Here is a 25060-nt window from a genome sequence, read left to right as displayed (position 1 = left end):
GCAAGAAGCCATATTGTTTACACGTGTTACGAATGTTGCCAAATATACGCAGAACGATCCCGACAGATTTTCATAATATTTTCGCATGTTTTCTTTTTTTATCAAAACAACAAAACCATCTACTTTATTGTAAAAGTGGATATGTGGTTATGTATTTTAACAATTTTTTACTCGTTTTTTCTCTTCCAGGGAAATTCAAACATTTTTATATCCATATATCGTAATAAGAACGTAACTCTCAAAAATATTTTTTGAATTGGTCAACTAAAAACATTTTTTTATCATTATCTAACACGCGTATTTATATTTTAATTAGATAATTAGTTCCTAACACATCTAATTGAATAAACTAATTGGTTTTGATATTTTCTGAAGTTGTTTAAACGTGTTTTGCTACGAAAAATTGACAAGTGTTTGTACCGCGTGGATTTCGATCGCGGCAAATATCGCTTGAATAATACACGTTGTTTAACTCAAAATACCAAAAAACTGGTAAATCAAATTAAAAAAAATTTAGAACAAACTTTCTTTGCAATCGTTCCCTCTTTCTAATGATACAAAAATTATTTCAATATTCGCAGTATTAAAGAAGTTATGAATATTTGTTTACACTCTACACGTTTTTCACGCCAGAGGCGTAGAAAAGCGTATATGCCACGGAAGGGGTTAAAGAAGGTAACCTGATTAGTGCAAGCACTATTCTTCCCGAGGGCATTCTGACAATTAACAATTTAAAAATACATAGTTATACACATACAGACATATTATAAATATATACATAAATATACAAATACAATTAAACAAGAATCACAAATTATTCTGGCATTGTTTTACATATTGTTTTACTTGTCTCTAGAAAGCATTAAGAGTTGGTGACATTTTTATGTGCACCGGTAAAGCATTCCATAATATGGTGCCAGAGTACTAGAATGAATTTTCAAAAGTTTACATTTATGAATTGGCACACACAAATCAACATTAGATTCAGATCGAAGAGTATATTGGTTATTAATTTGAAATTGAAACAATTCATGTAAATTATTAGGAAAATAATTAAAGATGGATTTATATAACTATACATATTTATTTACAGTAAGCTGTTCATAAACAGTAAGCCAATCAAGTTTATCAAAAAGGGGTCTAGATGGTGCATCAGGGGGAGCATCTAAAATATACCTTGCAGCACGTTTTTGAAGTTTATGAACTCTTTCAAGATTTGATCTGGACGTATTTCCCCAAATTGTTAGGCAGTAATCAATGGTAGGCATGATGTATGCATTATAAAACAATTCACGTGTTTCGAGAGGCAGATATTTTTTTAATTCTACGAAGTGCAGAAATTTTATGTGACAGAGTTTTACACACATGGTCGATATGTACATTGTATTGTAAAGAATTATCTAAATATACCCCAAGAATTTTTTCATATCTTACATTGTCTAATTTCTGGTTCGAAACGTATAAAGGAAAATCATGATTTAAGAATTTTGATCTCTTCTGATGTGTACCTATTAACATACATTTAGTTTTTGAGGCATTAAGTATCATTTGATTTTGAGTGACCATTTATCTATACAGGCAATATCCATTGATAATGAATTTACTGTAGATTGGGAATCTTTGCCGGAAGCATGTAAAGTGGCATCATCGGCAAACAAGTCTTTGTTTGAATTTTTTATATAATGTGGAAGATCATTAATGTACATTAAAAACAGAAGAGGACCTAGTATAGACCCCTGTGGAACCCCCGCTGTGACTTGCTGATAAGATGATTCTTTGTTGGACAGGTGGACACCTTGAAGACTCTGTCACTTAACTACGATCGAAACCAATGTAAAGTTATTTCATCAAAATTATAACATTGTAGCTTTTTAAGAAGAATTTCATGATTTACTAAGTCAAATGCCTTACTGAAGTCGAGAAAGACAGTACCAACAAGTTTGCCTTGGTCCATTTCATATAACAATATATCTGTAATTTTTGTAAGGGCTGTTTGACATGAATGCAATTCTCTGAAACCTGATTGAGATCTATTAAAAGATCAAAGTCTGAAAATAGTAATCGTACATATTTTGTCACATGTTTTTCTATAATTTTTGATAATGTGGGTAAAATAGAAATGGGTCTGTAGTTATTTGGATCTAGCTTGTTTTCCTTTTTATAAATAGGTGTAACTTTTGCAAGTTTGAAGCTTTTCGGGAAAATACCTGAAGTAATACTAATATTTATTATATGGGTTACAGGTTTATGTATTATTTGTGCAGTAAGTTTTAATAAACGTGGACCGATGGTATCAACACCTGATGATTTATTAACATCTAGTTTGTTTAGTAAGGAAAGCACTTCGTCTGGGCTAATAAGCGGGATACAAAACATTTCTGATCCCAATTTAGACTGTACAAAATTTGAAAGGCCATCGAAATCACACTCTTCTTTATTTACTCCTTCAAGGAGTTTAGCAGAGACATTTGAGAAATGAGAATTAAATATCTCTGCAATTTCTTGTGTATCCTCTGTTACATTATTATTTTGTTCAAGTGCCGTCGGACTATAATTTTTGGGAGTAGAAGCTAATTTGTTTAATGCATCCCACATCTGGCGTGGATTTTTGTTTTGCTCTACAGTTGATTTATAATAATTAATTTTTGCATTTTCAATCAGTGATGTTACTTTATTTCGCCATAATCTGTAGTTTTCAAAGTCCTTATTTTTATGAAAGTTATTGCGCTTGTGCTGTACTTCAAGAATTTCTTGGGTTAACCATTTTGGTCTTGCATCATACTTCACTCTTTTAGATTTTATTTTTGCATGTTTGTCTAGTACAGCATTAAAAAGAGAATAAAATTTATTTAATGCATCGTTAGGATCAGAGAATGAATCCAAGGATTGAAAGTTTACTTTTTCCAGGTCTGAGAGAAAGTTTATTTCATTAAACATTTGAAGTCTCTATATGTTATCTCCGTGTGCTTATACTTCTTAACATAATCATGTAATTTTCTTGTAAAACAAATAGGATAGTGGTCAGAGATTGCAATTGGCGGTACTACAGATTCACATATGTTCTCGGGTAGGTTAGTATAAACATGATCAATTAGGGTTGAGGAGACATTTGTTATTCTCATGGGTACATTAATTATCTGTGAAAAGTCATATTCTTCAAAAGCATAGGTCCAGTATCTTGGGGGGTCTTACATCAGATCAATATTAAAATCACCTGTTAAAATAATTTCAGCATCGTCAAAGCGGGATGCACAATTTATCTCCTGTGTTAGACTTTCTACCCAGCAGGTGGTGGCAGATGGGGGCCTATATGCGGTACAATAAAAAAATGGTTTTGAATTTGGGATGTTAATTTCAAGCCAAATTGTTTCTATGTCACCTATTTCAAAATCATTGCGACGTTTGTAATGCAAATTATTTGAAATATATACAATTATACCTCCTCCTGATTTCCCTAATCTATCTCTTCTCTCAAAATTAAATCCATCAATATCTAATTCACAATTGTCTGTCTGTTCATTCAAAATAGTTGCACAGACACCAAATACATCAATAGAATGATAGCCTGATAAAAGAAGCTTAAGCTGGTCAATTTTAGGCAAGATGTGACATATATTTAGATTTCCAAATCTAAGACCTTTTTTGATCAGTCCAAAATTAAATGAACTTGAATTTTTCTTCTGTGATTTCTCATTGATTTCAGGATTTAGTAAGTTAGAATTTTCCTTTGATGAACTGGTAGTTTGGGATGTACATTTTACATTTTCCTAGGAGATGCATTTTTTATAGAACAATTTACATCATTTTCATTATTATAACGTGTATAGGATTTAGAATCTTGACTTGATCTATGTAATATATTAGTATTGTGTGAATTACAGATATATGAGCATTTACATGGTATTTCATCACATTCACCACAAAGATTATCTAAAACACTAAAGGGGTTTGATTTCAAGAGAAATGGTTTTTCGGCAATTTCCTCTTTGCCGAATTCCTAATAGGAACAGTGTTTTGCCTTATGTCCTGAAGAGTTGCAGATCCAGCAAACAATTTTACATCCATGCCTACAATTCCGTGAGGAATGACCATTTTCACCGCAATAATAACTCACATTCACATTTCCATTTTGTGTACCATTCTGATGGCGGGCTTTGATGACCGGAATGTGCGCATTATAGGAATTCAATAGTGTAGATGTTCCCTTGTCGGATAAGTGAATCCCATCCTTCCAGAACATACCTGATGACTTGAACTTATCTTGTAGATAGATCATGTTGACATTATATTCCTCACATACAAATCTTTTCATTTCATTCATGTGGGTAACATCAGCATCTCGTCGTGGTGGTATTTCCGATATGAATATTTAGGTATTTGGGGACCTCCTTTGGATTTCAAGCACAATTTCAGTGAGATGACATTCACTGGTCTCCAATTCCCTGTCGTTGGCAGCATATTTCCCCTGGCAAGTACGATTATTGACCGAAAGGACGATAGGTCGGTTTTCTGGAGAATTCTCCTGATGTCTGACAGCCGAGTCCCTCTGTTTGTTCGGACAGCAACATGCCTCAATAATCCACGGCCGGGTTCTTATTCGATGGAGGATAGAATCACCGATTATCAGTACTGACTTTCCAGATAGAACGTCTGACTCCAGTTGCTGGTTCTTGCTGGGTTTATTGTGATTTTTTTGGCTTTTCTGATCAGTTTCTGGGGATGTTGACGAATCTGTTGTCTCCACTCTAGAACGTACACTGTGTGTGTCTGGTTACACCTTGTAATTTGGAATCCTTTAGGTCCCTTGTCTCAATAGCCTTAGTTTTTAAATTGTAACTGGCTCCCTTGTTTGGGTAGTTGCGTCCACAGAATGTGTATTTTTAACCTGTAGAGATTGCAGCTCCAGCTTAAGTCTAGCAACTTCTTCGGAGAGATCAGACACAGTCTTTGTTAGTTTTTGAATTACATCAAAACTATTGCAGTTGAGACATGGCCGAGCTTCCGTTTCTTGCGATTTGCAATGTTTAGGTGTAGACATATTTTGTGGCTCTGGCATTCCTATTCCTTCGATTTTACTGACTTCAGTTATTGGTAGATGATTAATTTGATTTAGGAATTCTGTAAGCCAACTGAGTCTTTCACTCCCTTGAATGTGGATTGTTTGGGTAGATTTATAAAGCGTAGCTGTAACATTACCATTACATGGTTTGTAGATGTTTCCATTTTTAGCCGGGCTTATTGCTCAAAGAGCAATAGCCGGCTTATGGGGATCCTGTTCAACTTCCTGTTCAAGGCAGGATGTTGACCCAATAGTCGCCAAATTAAACTGACGTTCTGAAATATAGTGTATCTACTTGTAATCGCTGTTGAAACAATTTATACTCATAATCTGATTAATTAAATGTGAATATAAACTGTACTGTAATTATTATTATGCAGTTATCAAAAATACATTTGTTCTTAGTAGAGAACTTTTAACAAATTCCTACGCATAGCCTGGTTCCCTGTCCCTGTTTTGCTTCGTTTACTCTGCGTCACTGCCTCGGCAATGGTGAGACATAGTCTAGGTCACCTACACGTTTGTTGCATCGATGCATGGTCTCACACCAAACGTCTAGGAGCATTCCACTATAAATATTTTTACTTCAGAACGAGGCTTATCCAGAATTTGATAAAGCCTGTGATTGGTTGAACAAAAATAAACGTTTGACATCACGATCGCCAGAGTTTTGGCTGATCTTACAATCGACTTTCCTTTAAAAAACATCACAGAAAGTATATCTGGAGAAATTAGCAAATAGGTTGGACATATTTGCAGTGCTACCTACGGGTTATGGGAAGTCACTGTTATACGTTATTTTACCGAAATTGATGCTTGAAGTTGAAGATAATTTACAGTGTGCCATAGTAATTTATATAGGTCATTAGTCATCCGGTACACACAGTGCGTATGCCGGTGTAGGAGTTTGCAGATGAAATAGTCAGCAGTCTAAAAAATAATGTTAGAGTACACACTTTCTAATCACTACTGACTTAAAAAAAACCGAAATTATAGAATGTTTGACAGTATATGCTCATTTACTTTTTAAATGTAATGTTTACTTTCCGCAGAGTCGCCATAAATATTTAGAGTTAACGTTCTTTAACAGCGCCGCCCCGTGGTGTAAATTTTATCATAGACCTAAAACGAAGGGACTGCCGACTTATGACGTCACAATCACTATCTTCTTGCGCTCGCAGCGCCCTCACCGGGATGTATAGAAACAGACTTCCTGTAATGAAATCAATGTTGTCCCATCACTGATTTCTGCATTCTTTGAGGAAATAACAACAAATTAGGAAAATCAATCACTTATCTAAGCTTTCTTCGACGAAATGATCTCGATGTACTACTTCGGAAGTTATAACTTTACGCTATGGAGTCGATGTAAACGTTTTAACTGCAGACATCAGCTGACTACGACGTGACATGTCTTGAATGCTGTCGATTATATTTTACGGTAGTACATGTTTATCTTTTTAATTATTTTACAAAATAAGGACAATTTATCTACCAATATTTGAACAACGACCAATTTCAGATCTTCGCTGAATTAATATAAATAATAAATACATTGTGAAGTGCTGTTTACCATAAGTGCTTGAGGACGGGACCCCCTCCCCCTTTTTCGATATAGACCCCTGGGCTTTTTTCTCATAAATAATCCTTCATTGACTTATTTGTGATAAGGTCTATACCAAATATTAGAAAAATTACCTGAAGCAAATGTTCTTTAGAATCTACCCAAAACTCTATATAAAAATCAACGAGAGTGGGGTAAAATTTTTATAGAAGGTTAGTTTAATCAAATTTTCTGAATTGATAGGATAGATTATATCACAAATGTGTCATCCATATATAATTTATGTGAAAAAGTCTAACAGGCCCGGGGGTCTATATTGGGGGAGGGGGGGGGGTCCTGTCCTCAAGCACCTGTGCCGCTTACAGTTTTTAGATCAACAACTTAATAAATTGAGATTAGATGTTCCCGTGAATGATCTACATAATTATGTATTTTTAAAAAGTTGGATTTATGTAATTTATGTAATCATGTTAATTCAGGATTACAACATTGTCAGTGTTGAAAAGATTTTCTAAGAGATTATTTTTTTCATTTTTCCCCACAGGTTGTGTTGATAGCCTGTCCGCTTCTCAAATGAGAATAGTGGTCTGCCTAGCACACCAAACTCTTTGGAAAATATTTAGAACATGGTCATGCCGTGTACCACCTGGTATAATGAGTTAAATGTGAAAGAACAAAGACTTGTCACAAACCTGCACAGGATTAAATCAACAAAAGTGCCAAGTGGTGTGTCCCATAGTTGCACATGACTGGATTTCAATGATTTAATTATCATGTTTAGAACTCCAATTTTTTCAACTTTACTGTATTTATCCAGAATGTGATTATAATTAACTTTTGTATATCATAACTTAAAGACAAACTGCATCAAACTGCATCAATACCGGTATAAATATTAAATAAATAATAAATTAAATAAATATTAAATACATGTAATTTAATCAAATTAATGTGACCGTAATGAAATATTATTAAATTCATTGTTATATTTAATTTTAGACTTTTCCTTTTCTATAGTGAGCTTATATTGGTGAGCACTGTTTTAGATGTACATGTATGGCATATTTAATGTCTTTTTAAAATATTTATTTTCAATGTATCAATCACAACTGCAAAAAGCAAAATCATAATCGCTGAGCATCATGTTCAATCTTATCAGCAGCTTTGAAGAACAAACACTAGTAAGTAATTATTTTATATGTGCAAGCTCTGATCAAAGTGTTTGATCTTGAATCGACTGCTTAAATAGAAGTTTTAATAACTTACTGTAGCTCAAAGCACACAGACACTTGTAAATCTTATCCTTTTTTTCTTTTTATGAAATTATACACCCTATACCTTGTTAGGTAGGACTTTAGGGAAAATGTTATTTTTTATATTAAAAGAATCATATTTAAATGGGAACAACTCATAGGCGTTGGAAGCGGGGGGAAGGGGGGGCTTAGCCCCACCCACCCCCACTTTTTTTCCAAATATATACTAAGTATAGACATTGAACATATCTTCGTAAGTTTAGCCCCCTCACCTTCCACAGATACGTCTCAGTATAGGTTAAAATGGGGAAAGTGGTGGAGTTTGGAAGAAAAGTTTTGGTACTGGAGTTCGAACCAACCTAACCCCCCCCTCCCCCCCCCGCCCACGAAATAGGATTTTCGTGTTTGGGAAATAGACATTTCCCTTTTTTTTTTTGCTTGTCAGGTTTTTTTGGAGGTACAATTTTTTTTTTTACACTTAGCCCCCCCCCCCACTTTCAATTTGCTTCCGACGCCAATGCAACTTTACCCCTTTTAGCCCTATGGTAACTTTCAAACCCTAAAACAGTTTGACAAGCTAAAAAAAAAAAAGAAAAAATGTCTCCTTTTCGTACAATTTCGTACAAACTCGAAAATCCTGTCGGGGGTGGGTGGGTAGGATCGAACTTCTTGCATACATTATAATAAAAAAAAATGGGGTGGCTATAAACTTGTCAAAGGTACTCATTACTTGTGTTACTGTACCATAGTCATGCATAGGGGCCTGTTGCGATGTCAGCGTTGTCAAACACTGCTATTAAGCATAAAATGTTTGCTCTTTAAAAAATTCACGTATCAATAGGCCTATCTGTTTCTTAAATATGAACTTTTTTTTCATCGAGCAGCATCTTGAGCAACCTCACATGCATTTTGACAGCTTCTCTGTGATCATGGTCATCATCTGTCATCTTAAATACTCAAACTGTATAGCTTTTTGTACACATTAAAAACAAGATAAATACCTCAAAAGCTGCTCAAAGAACTCTTTAGTGTATTAGTAAAAAGAATTTGGTACATTCGGCAAAAGTTTAATTCATTCCATGCTAGAATAGCTCGACAATGTAGATGTAAATAACGTAATCTTTGTAATGCCGGATGTTTTCTATGCATCCCGGTGAGGGCGCTGCAATCGGAGGGAGATCGTATAGTGATATCTATTGTGACGTCATGGAGTCGGCGGTCCCTTCGTTTTAGGTCTATGATTTTATCTACAGTATGCTCCAAGGCGTTTGAGTGGGGGTCAAACGACTTGCGTGACCTAGGCTATGGTGAGACAGGGTACCAGGCTAAATTTTCCACTCATTCGGCAAACCTAATCAGCCGAGGAGTCCCTAATGATGCAGGTGTTAGGCCTACACAGTGCCCCCCTAGACATCGCCAGATTTCGTTTCTGGAGATAAACAAAGAAGACGCCATATTACACAAGGTATTAGGTATACGCGATTGCGGTATGGCGTTCTCCATGGCCAAATTATACAGCTGGTACAACGAAACTTATGCGGAAATCGGAGACTGCCGTACAATCTGACCACGTTTTAAAGTTTGTGTATGACAAAGATGCGCAGTTTATAAGGGGAATTGTGCAAGCCTCCATGCGAGACCGGAGCTACAGGTTACTGTAAGTTCATCCCATTTCTTTGAGATTTTTGGAAGAAAGAAAAGTTTTTTTTTTTAAGTCTTTGCCTTGCCAGTGACCAAATAAATGGTTGACTACATATCTGAAGAAATTTTAAGGAGTTGAATGAATGTCATACAGACCTCTGCCTATGGCTGCTAAATCAAAGCTTTACAGTTTATGTGAAGAATTAAAAATATATAGGAGTATGTAAAGAAATGTTGTAACTGTAAATGGAAGTAACTTTTCTCTATTTTGTTCAATTATAAAGTATGAATTTAGACCCTCCAGCCCCTGCATGGGTTTTAGTTTCCAATTTTTATAGCCATAAAATGACTTGGAGTTGTAAAAGGGGTTTTTGAAGAAAAGTAGCTTGCACCCCCATCTTCAATAGAACTCCGTTTTTCATAATATTTATTTTTTTTTATCTCTTGAAGAAAAAAAAAAATGTAGAGCAAGTTATTGAGTATATTGTTTCTCCAAGGATGAATCCAGGATATGTCTTTGTACTCTCATGTCATCCAGAACTTGTGAATTTTTTCCTCATTTTCCCATTTATTTTCCCATTTATATATATTTTAATTTAAAAAAAATCAAATAAGACACTTTCACCTTGTTATGCTATTTTAAAAAGTTGTCCATATAATTTTGAAGCGATATGAACAAAAATAAATCGATAAAAATAACCTATTGCAGATTTATTAAGAACAGGTGCATATGGTGGATTTTGATCCGCTCCCGTATAAAACAAAAATGGCGTCGTACAGCAGACGCTTCATACTCGTCGTAATTTTCGTTAAATAATGCAAGTAGAAAAATTACCATGGATAATTTTGTTTAGTATCATTGCATGCAGGAGAATATTCATTTGATTTGCACCAAAACATGACTGATTCTGTCAGGAAAATGGAAAGCTAGCCGAAAATTCTATGGCATGTCCTGTCGCACGACTGCTTTTTTGTACGTTTTCAAAGACTTGATATATCAATGGTGAGTTTATTAATTCTAAACAACTTTTTCTTTCTCCGAGACGATTTGGGGTTTGGAAAAATTGTGTAATTTATGTATTTTGCAAAAAATTTACAAATAAATACCGTTTGACAGATTTTTAAACGTAAAATCGAAAATCGGCAATAATGGGTACTCGGCAATAATGGGTGTACTCGCACGTTATATGTTTTATCCTGCCTATGCAATAAATCCAGAACAAACCTCTTTCCGAATTTCCTTGACTGAAAGTGTCTATGCAATGTCTTAATACATAATAATAAATTAATTTACAATTCTTTTTTTTTCTCTCTCCACAATTTTCAAGTTTCCATGTAAACATGCTTTTTACTTTTAAAATTGATAGTATCAGATAATATAAGTAAAATTCTAGGTGGTTATTTTTTTTTTATTTTATTAGATTACTCTTGGTTCTAACTACACAGTTGAACAGAGTACCTGTGAATGTGTACATGGGATGGACAAATGTCACCATAAAGCCAGCATTCTTCTCTATGGGTAATTTATATGCAATTTATGTAATATGTAAATTCACTTGGTCTGTTTTAGGTATGCTTTACCAAATATAATGTTAAATAGAAATTATATCAAAACATGCACACCAATATATATACCCGGTATATACAAGTGTGCAGTTCACCATGTGACTGTAGGTAGCAGGGTACTATTCGTGCCCTGGAACCTCCAAGTCCACTACCTTGGCATATATAAGCATACTTGTAACTATAAAATCTAACTTTAGGCCCCAAGACTATAATATAACTTAGTAAATTTATGGAACATGTTGATACAGGTACAAAAATGTCAGCAAAACTGATGTACGCCAGAGTTGGATTAAGCATCCAGAGTGCGCCACCTCGTCAAACTAAGACGATGGAAGAACTTTTTCCTGCACATGACAGGTTTATAAATTACAGGTATGCATTTATTATGACTGTTTCATGAATGGTGCAAAATATTAAAAAATGACAGTACCCCAAAAGTGAAAATATAAAAAATAGAGAAATAGCATATTTTTTATGGGCAATATACACTTTTTTCAATGGATGGAACTGTATCTCTCTGGTCGTCCATCCTAATTTTTTCAGACCAGCAAGCTACAGATCTGCAGCTAGCATGGTATATGTAAAACCATTCAGTGTTGTATTATGCTCCATTTTTCAACTTTTGTCAAAAATTACTAGGGCAACAAATAGGCCAGTCAATGATAGGGACAGGGAGTTCCTATATCAGAAATTGACAACTGTAGGGAGATTTTCAGGTTAATATATCTGGTGTTTTATTTTAGTGTCACATTGTTTACGAGTTTATTCTATTGTTACTTTTTGAAAATTTATACTGTGATAGGATAGAATGCATATACACACATGTATATATATATATATATATATATATATAAATTCACAAAACACCTAACTAACTCATTACACCCGGACTTTGGACTTCAGATATTTAATGGCTTATTTGACATTGGACTGAAATTCTGATAAGATGTGCAGTCTTTCCATTCTTTTTGCTTTTTTTGTCTTTTACATGATTAGTTTTGTTCTTGTCTCTTTTGTTTTTGTGTTGACTTTGTTTTAAACTTTTAATTATACATTTATACTATCAATTTCAATTCAGTGTGAAGTTTTGCATCAAGTCACAATCTTTTTTGACAGATGCATTCAGCGTAAACAATTCATGTGATTGATAAACTCATATTATCAACCTTGACACAGAAATAGTTTGTTGTACAAGCAAACAATCAGGGATTAGAAGAAAGTTCCAGTCGTAAAGCTTGCGGTTAGGAGGCGTATACTATTTACCTTGAACGCATCTGTCAAACTAGAAGATCGTGACGTAATATAAAACTTCAACTCAACTGCAACCTTTAGTAAAATGTTTAAATATTATTCACCCTATTTCTCATACATACTTAAAGGAAGTTATTTGTACATTCTTTTCACATGTATACATATTGAAATCCAAAATTTATTTGAAGTAGTAAATAAAATAAGTTTGAAAAATATTTAACATATATACCAGTATTAAGATTTGGTGATGTAACTGCAATACAGGTTTATTGAGTATTTGTTGTCTTTTTCACTGAGGGTTTAATTTTTTTGTTTAATTAAATCAACAGCAATGCATTGGATACTATCCCCCGAGCTGCCTGTGCCCACACTTGCAGTGCTTCTAGTTGAAGACCTCATCTCTAGCCAGGAATTTATTTCTGCAGAGAATCCAATCGCTTGGATGAAGCAAAAATTAATGATAAATGAGCAAGAAATCCAACAGGTAAAGACAAATGAGTTGCATAATGAATAGAATGTATTCCGTTTCATTATGAATGTTGTTTAAGTTTTAAGATTTTTGTCATGTTTTAGATTGCCTGTCTTACCACTGGTCAAAAGGAAAATTGCATGTGGTCATCTGTTAGGAAGAATAGATTAACAGCTTCAAACTTTGGTTGTGTTTTGGCAGCGATCAAGAGAAATAGGTATACTGGTAGTTTACATGCCTTTATATGTATATGTAATTATAAATGATACTTGTAAAAGCAGTTAATTATAAAATCAAAAATATTGAAAGTTTGCTCCTTATATAACAGATATCCTGTCTCCTTATACAAAAGATTATGCTCAGCTTATGATCTGTCAAAGAAGGATGCCATTATTTGGGGGACGTGCCATTGAAAAGTATAGAACTTTTGGGGATGCAGTTGTAGAGCCAACAGGTTGGTACATTTCTTTCCTAAGCAAAATTTCAATTTCTTTAAAGCAAATAAAAATTGATGATAAATAAAAATTTTTCTTGAGCTAATTTATTTAAAATTCAGTTATTAAACGGAAGTTGAAGATAATGAATATACTGTTTGTATATTCTATTTATAACTTACAAGTCATCAATGCATAAGAAAATCAGAGTGTTGCATATTAATGCTATTTTGAAACTTTATAATTCTGTTCATATTAGGTATCTGGCTACACTGTAATGGGGTTCTTGGGTCAAGCCCCGATGGACTCATTCGTCGTCCTGCTGCATTCGGATTCAGCAATCAGAATCCAGGACTCGCTGACATATTAGAGATGTCAAACGTTAAGCCAGAAATACTGGAGGTGAAATGCCCCTTTTCAGCAAAGAATTTGACAATTCCAGAAGTTTTTGAAAAAGTACACGATTTCTGCCTGGGTAATAATAGTGTGTATGTATTTGTTTGAATACGTTTCATGTACTGAGATATTACTTTAAATAATTCCAATATATTAGTTTGGATAAATTTAAGTACAATTTAGCAATTGTTAAAAAAGTTTTTTCCTTCTGTTGTAATGTTAGTCCTCAAGGCAGATGATTTGCCTTCTCACTTTATTGTACAGTAAGGAACAAAATACTTATACATGTAAATATTTATTAGTTAAATAGTTTTGTCTTATATTAATGATTGAGGCACCAATGAAAATTCTTATTCTTTAAAACTCTTCAACATATATATTTTTTTCATATAGAGGTTCAGGATTTTAATGGAGTAAAGTCCTTCAAGCTATGAGAGAACCACCAATACTATGATCAAGTGCAAGGACAGCTTCATATAATTCGGAAATCCTTGTGTGATTTTATAGTCTGGACACCAAAAGACTGTGCGATTGTGAGAATTAACAAAGACATCAATTGGGAGATCAACATATCTGTTTTGACAGACTTTTATTTCTGTAAATTTCTCCCGTATTTACAACAGCTATAAGATATAACATTAAACATGGTGAAAACATTTTAATTTTAATATCTTAGTTATCTACACTTGCAAAATTCTGAGCAATTTCCTGCATAAGGGGATCCTGAAAATTGACTAAAACACAGCATAATTGAAAGACTTTTGTAGAAATATATCTAAATTGCTGCGGAACATGCCTTGAAATTTTATAATTCTTAATACGCTCATTTGCTCTTTCAACATGTATGCGTGACTTAGCAATTCTTCGACATAGTTGGACCTCACTGGAAAGGGAGGAATATTTAGATGTACTCCTTGGGGGCAACAACTTGTGAATAGTGAACCCTTTGTCTGCTAAGATCATATCACCTGGAGATAACTGTTCTAAGACTTTACAATGTTCTACAATTGCAACATCAGATGTGCTGCCAGGGTGCAATTTAGTAATAAATACCAAAGCACCATTAGGTGCAACACCTGTAACACTTTTAACAGTGTGAGAATTTTTGTATCCGCTGTATGTGCTGGCCTGCAATCTCATATCATTCCCTGGAACATCCTGGGTGATTTCTGTTGCATCAAGTACTATTCTACATGAACTAAAATCCCCAAAACTTGTAGGCATAGACCCTTGCACATTCGTCATGAAATTTTGTGGATGTAATGATTAGGTTCTTTAATTGTGCTCATTGGATTTAAAAATTCTAAGCTTTTATTAGTTTCCATGGAAAGGGGGGAAAAGTCAAAATTCTTGAACTTCGATTTTTAAATCAAAGGACTGAAAGTACAGATAGGTTTGATGGTTGTCCAAGTTTGAGTTCTAGAAAAATGTCCATCCAATTGAGCTAAAACCTTTTTAAGCCTAATAGGCATGTTGTGTAGATGTATGGAACAAAGGTCATTTTGTGTGCATACGCATTTATGTGCGGATGCGTGCAACATTAAATGACTTGTATACTGAATATTGCTTTAACTTTTACACTTTTTTGATGAAATGCTCATTTCATAAGGATATTATATAAGGATATATTAATAGTGTAGATAATATGACATTGTCAGATTAGCACGAAATGATGTGCATGCACGTGCACTTTGCTCTGATTGGCTGAAACAAAAATTTTAATATCTCTTTCTTTTTTGATGAAATACATTGAAATTTTAAATAAGTCATGCATTACGACAAGTCATGCATTACTACAATATGATATATAACAATAATCATGAAAACATGTGCATGCATGTGCACTGCAATCTGATTGGCTAAAACTTTAAATGGCTATAACTACTCTAGTTTTGAACCAAACAGGATGGGATTTATAACTTGCATATGCATGCACATGCGCTTAGCTCCGATTTTAAAATCAAAGTACCGAAAGGACTGATACGAGTTGATGGTTGTCCAAGCTTAGCTAATGGGCATAGTATTACTGATGACAAAATGAAAATTCTCCAGTTCGGGAAACATATGCTATTGCTTGCAATAGCAGACTTTCTAGTCATTATAAAATCACCCTTATACTTCATCAAAGTTAAACCTATTGTTCTTATATAAAATTTAACAATGCTTTTTCATTCGCTGCATCTAATACCGTATAAGTGGAAATTTTAGCGAGACGCAAATTTAGCGATTTCTCCTTAAAAAATGGTAATTAATTTTTAGCGAGATGTAATTTTAGCGATTTTAAAATGCTTACTAAAGAAGCTATTGCAAATAAAATGCAATTAAATTTTAGCGATATTTAATTTTAGCGATCTCAGGACCCTCGCTAATAATGCCAAAATTAAATCCTCGCTAAAAATTCTACTTATACGGTAATTCCTTATATCATTCATACTTTAACTGAAACCTGTTCTTTTCACCTGTGTGCTGTTCTTAAGCCCGGCTTTCAGTACTTTCAGTACTTTGATTAAATTCAGTTTTGGCAAACAGTAGATCATTGTTAAGAATGGTCACAATGTCGTCGAATTTATCTTCCTCATAGTTCAGTGTTACACTCTGTTTGTTGAATCGTACTTGTAAGGAATCTGGCACATGAACATCAAGTAATGGATCTTCATCATCAGGTAACGAATTTGAATTTCCTTGTGAAAATGAAAGTCCAAGGGTATCCAGAATAGATTTAAATAAACTTGTATTTTCGTTCAAATTGATTGACTCCATTATTAATCATATTCAGAAGCAATGGTAATTACTGATAAGGAGGAGCATTGTAAAACACGTCAGGTCATCCCGAGATCTTATCAACTTTGATATCATTTATGGTTTAAAAGTCCATGACTTGGTTGGGTGAACATAGCTGGTCAGATTTTACAAACATGTCCATAGGGATTTTTTTTCATTTAGTTTGAAAGACCTTGTGAAATTGTAACATTTATGTCCGTTTTTCCAAGGGGGTACTATAATATAGTAAATAAATAGTAATAAATAGTAATAGTATAATAAACTAAACACCTAAAATATTTAATGCATAGATGCATAATGCGTGTCCATGTACATTATATAATAGAAGATTGGAATTGATTTCGCTCGAGAACCATCTGAACTAAAATTTATCAAATTCAAAATTTTAATACATCAGTGCATAAAACGAAAATGATAAAATAAATGGTTGTTTGCATGGAAAAAAAATTAACGCCCCATGCCAGGCTCGAACCGAAAACTTCACCTCTCGAGCGCACAGAATAAGTAGCCCTACTTACTGAGCTATCGCCGCTTCTTATGTGCAAATGATTTAAAAAGAACAAAGAAGTTCCACATTCACACATTTGGATTTTTTGGGAAAAAGTTCATTTTTCGTGGTCTCTGGGTCTACTCTCCATTTTTTAAAAACGTATATTCGTTTCTTTGAATTAAAATACATCCAAATGACGTTTCAAAATCATGGAGAGAAGACCCAGAGATAGAAAAAATTTAGAAAAAGGTATTTAAAAATGTACCATTTTGTACCAAATGTCTGATCTGTCCAATTTTCAAGTTATTTTTTAGCAAATCAAAACTCCATTTCGAGAAAACATTTTCCTTTCCTGTTGCACAGGAACCCGATAAATAAAAAAAAATGTTAAAATTTCATGTAATATTCGATAAAATTTTCACTTTTCAAGTACGCCCAGATTCCTGCCGAATGTCATCAAAAGCGCCCTCGTTCTTTTGAACTTTCGGCTCAGGTGAGCTAAAAATTGAATTATGGGACATATTTACTTCCCCTAATACAGTACTATTCTCAACCCCAATCGCAACTTCTCGGGCCTCTCCGACTAGCGGAAAAACGACCTAGAAATTGAATGTATATGGTAGATGCCATGACAACTCTCTTTTCACGATCTTTGAAATTAAAGCATGGAGATCTTTTATTTGTGGAATATGGACTTTAAAGTTATTCAATGTAATGGATATTACCTAAATTACACCATAGAAGGGACTTCTAACTAGGTTAATCCTATACATGTACTTGAATAAAAATAAAATGTATAAATTTTTAACATCCGGTGATGTTAATTCATTTGAGATTGTTTTTCCGACCTCTGATGGAAAGGTCCGAGATGATGCGATTGTTCTCAACCCCTCTGATGCTTCGGGTACTAAATTCCGATGGCCGCCTACATGGAGTCAACAACCCAAAAGGTTGGTCTGACCTGTCTGAGAACCACCACATACATAAGCATCCTGCCCCTGGACCCCTGTTAAACCACCAAGTATGAAACAGAAGTCAAACTCTGTGGTTTCTTTTATCTCAAGCTCATCAGGGTATATCGTATCGACGTAGGAATGGACATTACCATTGTTAATTGACAATACGTCGTCGATATATCTAAATGTCGATTTGAAGGCCATAGCAAGTGTTTTCTTCTTTTCGTCCATAAGATTTTGCATAAATTCTACTTCATATGAATATAAAAATATGTCTGCTAATAACGGAGCGCAATTTGTACCGATGGGAATTCCAAAAGATTGTTGGAATACCTGGTCTCCAAAAACAACATCTATATTGTCAATAAGAAACTCAAGCATCTTCTTGATGTCAACTTCAGAGTACTTATGTGTGCAATCAGAATCTGTTTTAAAAAAATAATTAACCATCACATGCATTGGCATCCTGCCCCTGGTCCCCTACCAAACCATCTGGCCTAGTTATGTTACCTTGCCCCCAGAACAACCATGCCAATCGTGCGCTCAGAATGGGTACTAAGTACCAGTTCTCATGTATACATAATTCGGCTCTTAATTTCATTTTATTTTATGAAAAAAAACAAGAATATAATCACAAAAACACGCTTTTGTATGGAATAGAAAATATGTAAAATGCCAGACAAAGCTTTCCATATGTACATGCATTCAAATACCATCATCTGCACTCTCGAAGTGATATGGAAATTGTATTGTACACCCTTTAACAACTTCATTTTTCTATAAATGTATATTCATTTATAAAGTTTAGTTCCATCAACATGATCAACTAGATGCTGTCATGAGACAGTAATACCCGCACTAAGGTGTTTGCCTCTAAATGCACACTCCTCTAAAATTAGGCTTTACCAAAGAAAAAGTCAATATAATTTAATAATTTACATAATAGGGCCTCCATGTATTCATCAAATTGAGCATAATATTCTCAAGTGAACATGTGACCCGTCACCATGGGCCTCGATCTTATAGGTACATGTACATGTATTTCATATTCATAATTCATTACCAGTCTGAAATTAAACAACAGAATTCAATTAATGATGTAAATTAGGTTTGAAACAAGGGGGGGGGGGGGGTAAATTTTTGGCCCATAATTGGAACTTTTTAAATCTATTTTCTCATATAGATCAACAACAAATATTATTCAAATTAGTTTAAAGCGTTTTTGATGATTTTTTCCAAAATGTACAAACTTTTATTATACTTAATTAGGCAGAAACACCTTGAAAGCTGCCATATACCATTTATATCCAATCAATTTAGTCAACCCCCACCCTTCTCCCATCAACACACACACGCGCAAACACACCCTATTTTCCTGTTTTTGGAAATAGGCCTAGATGGCAAAGTTAATATAAAACATCTTTTGTAAATAATAATTTTAAATTTGTTCTTATACTGTAAATGTATCTGAAGACCTGCATCACATTGGACTTGCGTCACGTACCTAACTTAAGTACTAGTTTTACCATTATCATTTTTAGATAGCACTGCACGTGCAGTACTACATGTAGGCCTAGTGTTGTGTACACATCATTGCATGTATGTCAGTTGGAATTATTTTGTGTTTAATTGGATTATATTTGATGAAGTTGGAGCTATGGCAGTCGGTAAGTACACGTTTTGGTATAGATTTGGGTAAAATAGTCTGAAATGCAACTGGTTAGGTTAAAGTTTAAAGGATCAAAGGTCATCCGATGCTGCAATAAGACGAATTTCACATTCTAAAGAGTTATCGCCCGTTATCGACGTTACATTCAGTTACAAAATACAGAATTTTTTTCTGAGAGGGAGGGGGGACTTCCAGACCAGAATTTTCTGAGAAGCAAATAAAAGGAGAAGTTATGGTGGTGTCTGTTTTCTAGGATGGAGGGCATCCAAAGTCTTTTTTATATTATAGTCCTGCAAATTCGGGGGGGGGGGGGGGGCGGGGATCTAAAGATACACTTCCAGTCCCTGTAAACAGTAATGGCAAATGATCATGTGACTCCTAAATAGTAGGAAACTTTTTCCATTTGACAATACATAATTTTGCGCTTTTTGTGTTATTATGTTATGTAAATTTAATGGTATAAAGGTTTTGAACCCCCTGGAGGTCATCCCCACTCTCCTAATGATTCTAACTGGAAATGTTCACAATATGACTGCATTAAATGAAATAAAAGTGCATCAATGATAAGATTGCCTGACATTTCATTCATCAACCTATCCTCCTAGAATTAGGAATGAAAATCATTCAAAGAGATGGACCACATTAAAGTATTTGTATATAGGCTATTAACATATTTTTTTAAAAATGTAAAACATTAGCAGTAGTTTGCATACATGTCATGAATATAAGGGTGTTGCTAAAACGCGGAACGGAAAACGGAACGGAAAACGGAACGGAACGGAAAACGGAAAATTTATGTCAGACAAATAACATAGATTCGATATATAAATCAGATATAACAGCAATATTCTTGATGCAAAAGTCATACCTAATAAAATTTATTGTAAACTATTATAAATATTCATGAATAATACACACCCTCCGCTCAGAGCTGGTGTACAAGCGAACTATCTATAAAATACATGTACATACTAACTAGACTCAAAGTCCTGAGTATTCATCTGAACGTTTCAAACAAATTCTTTTTTAAAAGAAAGTTCATGTCTAAAAGAGATATTCCTTGACAGGGACGTAGCAACAGGGGGGGGGGGGGGGCTCCGCTGCCCCCCCCCCACTTTTTTCCCAAATATTACCTTTACTATAGATAATGTTCATTGAAAGGATGGTTGGCCCCTCCACCTTTTACCATAGTATAGTGATATCAAGGAATTGTATGAACAAAATTGGAAGTGAAAGTAATTTGGCTTTGAAAAAGTTGGTCACTACCCCCCCCCCCCCCCCCCCCCCCCCCCCCCACATACACACACGAAATAGGATTTGATTTTGAGTTTGGCCAACTTTTAATATTTTCGTGTTTTTTTTTTTTTGTTTTTTTTTTTTGTTTTTGTTTTGTTTTTTGCTTGTCAATTTTTTTCAGGTAAGTAAAAAAAAAAATTTCTCTGGTTCCCCCCCCCCCCCACTTTCAAAAACGATGCTACGTGCCTGCTTGAAATAGGGAGAAGGAAAAAAAGTACTAGTATGTTCATGCATATATATATATTTTTTTTTGCAAAGGTAGCAATAGTATAGGCAATGGATATTGGAGCGTACATGTAGGCTTAGTCCCCCCTCCCCACTTTCAACAGGAACGTCGCAGAAAGCCAAGGAAGGTTAAGTGGTAGTGTCTGGAAACAATTTGAATGAAGTTCGACACCTCCACCCTCCCCTCCCCCCTTCCCCACGAAATAGGATTTTCGTTTTTGGGCAAAGGACATATTTTCCTTTTTTGGCTTGTTAAGTTTTTTTTTTTGTACTTTGGAATTTTTTTCTCTTCCACTTAACCCCCCCTACCAATTTGCTTCCGACGCCAATGTTTGTATAGACAAAAATACATATAACTAGTTTTGTCATTCAGATTATGCAAGCAGTAGCCAATCCAGGAATCTTGAAAGGGGCAGGGACAGTTTGGGTATGGGTAGGGGACCACAGCCACATTAAAAGAAATCAATTTATTAAAACTTGTATATATTTTGGACACAAACAGGGGAACGGACCTTTTGCAACTTCTCGATCTTTCCGATGAGCGGGAAAAAAATTGAAACTCACCCCACCCCCCTCACACAAACAAACATTAACTTCATTGAATGAAAAGATGCTTCATTAAATCTACCACGGGAAAGTTTTCGAAATTTATCTATCCAAATTTAAATACTAGTTTATAGAAAGCGACTCTATTTATTAAATTTTAACAACCAGTGTTACATAAAAGGTGTTTATTCAAGCTTGCCGGAAAGGTTTGCCTGAAAGGTAATCTTGATATTTTTTTTACACTTTATTTCTCTTTCATGGTTCGATATCTAGATATCAAATACCCCCCCCCCCCCCCCCCCCCCGAACTTTTTCCAGTCATAACCTTTTTACTATAGAAATAATAATTGACACCCTCGCGTTGTTAACGTTGTTTTGTTAATGTAATCAATATAATGTAGTAAGTTGTATAAAAACATAGTACTGAAAGATGTTGGGAATTACCCCCCTCCCCTCCCGAAACAAACAATTGTCATCTTTTTGTTTTGTTTTGTTTTTTGCTTGTCAAATACTTTTCAAGCAAGTCCCCACCCCACCCCCCTCCCCGTTTTCAAATTCGACTCTAGGTCACTGCATGCTATATCAGCGATTTTCGTAAACAAGAGACTGATCATGAATAAATCAACTTGTTTTTAATAGTGGGGAATTGAATATGTATAAGATATATCGTTAATGATTAGATTTATGTATTTTTAGTGATTTAATCCAAAATTATACTTTCCGTTTTCCGTTCCGTTCCGTTTTCCGTTCCGCGTTTTAGCAACACCCTGAATATAAACAGGGGTCTGGGATGGGGTGAGGGGAAGGATTGAGTTCCTGTCTCTTTACGTCTTAATGGTTGAAAACTCCTAAAATGAATGTTGACCTCAAATCCAACTTGTCCTCATTATTTTTCAAGTGGGGGTGTCTCCATTTGAGTGAGAAATTCCTGAGAGGGATGTTAAACAACAAACAAACAATTAAATGACATAAAAACACAATATTGATTTGCGTTAAGAAATATGCAGGGGATTTTTTTCCATCATAAATCTTCTTCTCAAGAACAGCAAGGGCATTATTGTCCCCCGTTTTGGGGGAAAGGGAGGGAACATTATACACTTATTTAATGACTACGAGGTAAACAGTCAAACTGTTGTCCCGAGGTAGTGTGGGAGACCTGGGAAACTGTTGCCCAAGGCCGAAGGCCAAGGGCAACAGTTTCCCAGGTCTCCCCCACGTACTACTGAGGGACAACAGTTTGACTGTTTCACCGAGTAGTCATTGAATAAGTGTTTTATTACCGAACCTACTATATAATTAATTAAATTGGAATAAAAACACACAAACAATCAATAAAAAGTTTTCACAATTGTTTATTCACATACTTGTCTATTAATTAGCTGAATACATAATATAAAGACTAATATTTTTATTTTAAAGTAATACTTAATAAATTTATTGTTTGTGTGTTTTGTTTAAATTTAATTCATTATAGAGCAGGTAAATAGTGATGTCGTGATCATCAAAACGCTTGAATATCACAATGACGCTTTAACCAGTCAACAGTTCATTCTGTGGACCGGTCAACAGTTCACTGTTTCATGATCACGCAAAAACATAAAGTAAACCGTGAAACAGTTCAAAATGCCTAATTATAATTTAGATAGTAAGTTAGGTAATAATAAATCTTATTTGTCTGTCAGTCTGGCCATCTTTGACAGTATGTGCATCTGTCACAATAAATTTAACCTTGATCATAACTTTTGAATAATATGAGATAGGGCTTTTATATTTCACATGTACATTACCACAAAACTTTCTAAATGTACTATGATTTTTTAACCCAAGTGAGACCTTGACCTCAAAATTTTACCTACTTTCCAAAAAATAACATTTTAAATTAATCATTTTGAAAGAGAAAAGTTATGGCATTTAAATTATACATGTATATTACATGTGAAAAGACTTTTCTAAATATATCATGACTTTTGACTTTCTGATCTTGACGTAGAAGTTTAACCTACTTTTCAAAAATATTATATTATATATTTATATATATAGAACTTTTGATTGAAAAGAGATGGGTCTTTCATATTTGACATGTACTTTACCTGCAACAAAATATTTCGAGCATGCGATGATTTCCCCCCTTTGACCTAATTTTCATAAAGTGACATATGATAGGGATGCATATTTGATACACAATCTGCCATAAATTATGGCATCCCATTCACTTAAACACAGAAAGCAAAGGACCACAATTCTTTGAATTTGCATGTATAATATTGATATGGAAACATCCTCATATAATGTATATTCAAGTTTTTTATGCTACGCCATGATTAGGAATACATGTATTAGTTTTTGTCATGTCCGTCCTCCACCCTTCCATCTGTCTTTCCATCGAGCTCAAAGAAATTACTTTCTAGATATTTTATCAAAGTTCATATGCTGATGCATATACTGATGTAAACTATCCAACTGTGGCAATATTTTTTATGCGCCCGGATCGATAGATCACGGGCATATATTGTTTTTGTCCTGTCTGTTTGTCTGTTAAATTATCTGTTCGTCTGTTTGTCTGTTGTCAACTTTAACTTTGGCCATAACTTTTGAACAATAAGAGATAGAGACTTCATATTTGGTATGAATACTTCACTATTAAAGTCCTTTCAAATGACATCAAGGTCAATGACCTTGTGACCTTGACTGTGACCTATATGCTAAAAATAGCTTTTTCCACTGTTTGTCATAACTTTTTAACCATAGGAGATAGGGACTTGATATTTGGTATGCATACTCCTCTAATAAAGCCCTTTCGGTTGACAACAAGCTCAATGATCTTGTGACCTTGACTGTGACTTATATGCTAAAAAAAGCTTTTTACACTTTTTGCCATAACTTTTGAACCATAGGAGATAGGAACCTCATATTTGGGATGCATACTCCACTGATTAAGTTCTTTCAGATGACACCATGGTCAATGACCTTGTGACCTTGACCGTGACCTAGATGCTAAAAATAGCTTTTTACACTTTTGGCCATAACTTTTTTACCATAGGAGATAGGAACTTCATATTTAGGATGCATACTCCACTGATTAAATTCTTTCAAATGACACCATGGTCAATGACCTTGACTGTGACCTATATGCTAAAAATAGCTTTTTACACTTTTGGCCATAACTTTTAAACCATAGTAGATAGGGACTTCATATTTGGGATGCATACTCCACTGATTAATTTCTTTCAAATGACACCACGGCCAGTGACCTTGTGACCTTGACTGTGACCAATATGCTAAAAATAGATTTTTTGAACTTTGCTTCTGCCGGGCGCATAGTGTTTCACAAACACATCTTGTTTACCTTTACTTTCCTTTGACCTTTACTTAACTTTTCTTAAAATTAGTGTTTAGCTTTATTTTAGAGAAACCATAATGATTCAAGTTGTGTAATGAAACTTCACATGATGATACATACTGAT

The 25060-nt window shown here is 34.4% G+C and overlaps 1 long non-coding RNA gene across 4 annotated transcripts; it reads left to right on the top strand.

Annotated features, from left to right (window-relative positions):
* Nucleotides 1-9186: 9186 nt before the first annotated feature.
* On the top strand, nucleotides 9187-13700 carry LOC134235705 (uncharacterized). Of its 4 annotated transcripts, none has more exons than XR_009985460.1 (7): nucleotides 9187-9533; nucleotides 10387-11036; nucleotides 11332-11455; nucleotides 12664-12818; nucleotides 12908-13020; nucleotides 13132-13257; nucleotides 13497-13700. It is a non-coding gene; the product is annotated as an uncharacterized LOC134235705 (long non-coding RNA). The 4 variants fall into 4 exon arrangements; XR_009985459.1 differs by having other exon boundaries at nucleotides 10939-11036; nucleotides 13497-13694; XR_009985461.1 differs by lacking the exon at nucleotides 10387-11036 and having other exon boundaries at nucleotides 13497-13694.
* Nucleotides 13701-25060: the final 11360 nt, after the last annotated feature.

This window comes from Saccostrea cucullata, unplaced genomic scaffold (assembly GCF_032062105.1).
Source record: "Saccostrea cucullata isolate Sc308-1 unplaced genomic scaffold, CSIRO_AGI_Scuc_v1 ctg15103, whole genome shotgun sequence".
NCBI classification, from domain to species: Eukaryota; Metazoa; Mollusca; class Bivalvia; order Ostreida; family Ostreidae; genus Saccostrea; species Saccostrea cuccullata.
The sequence above is the reverse complement of the archived record's forward strand: the minus strand, read 5'-3'. Positions and strand labels throughout refer to the sequence as shown.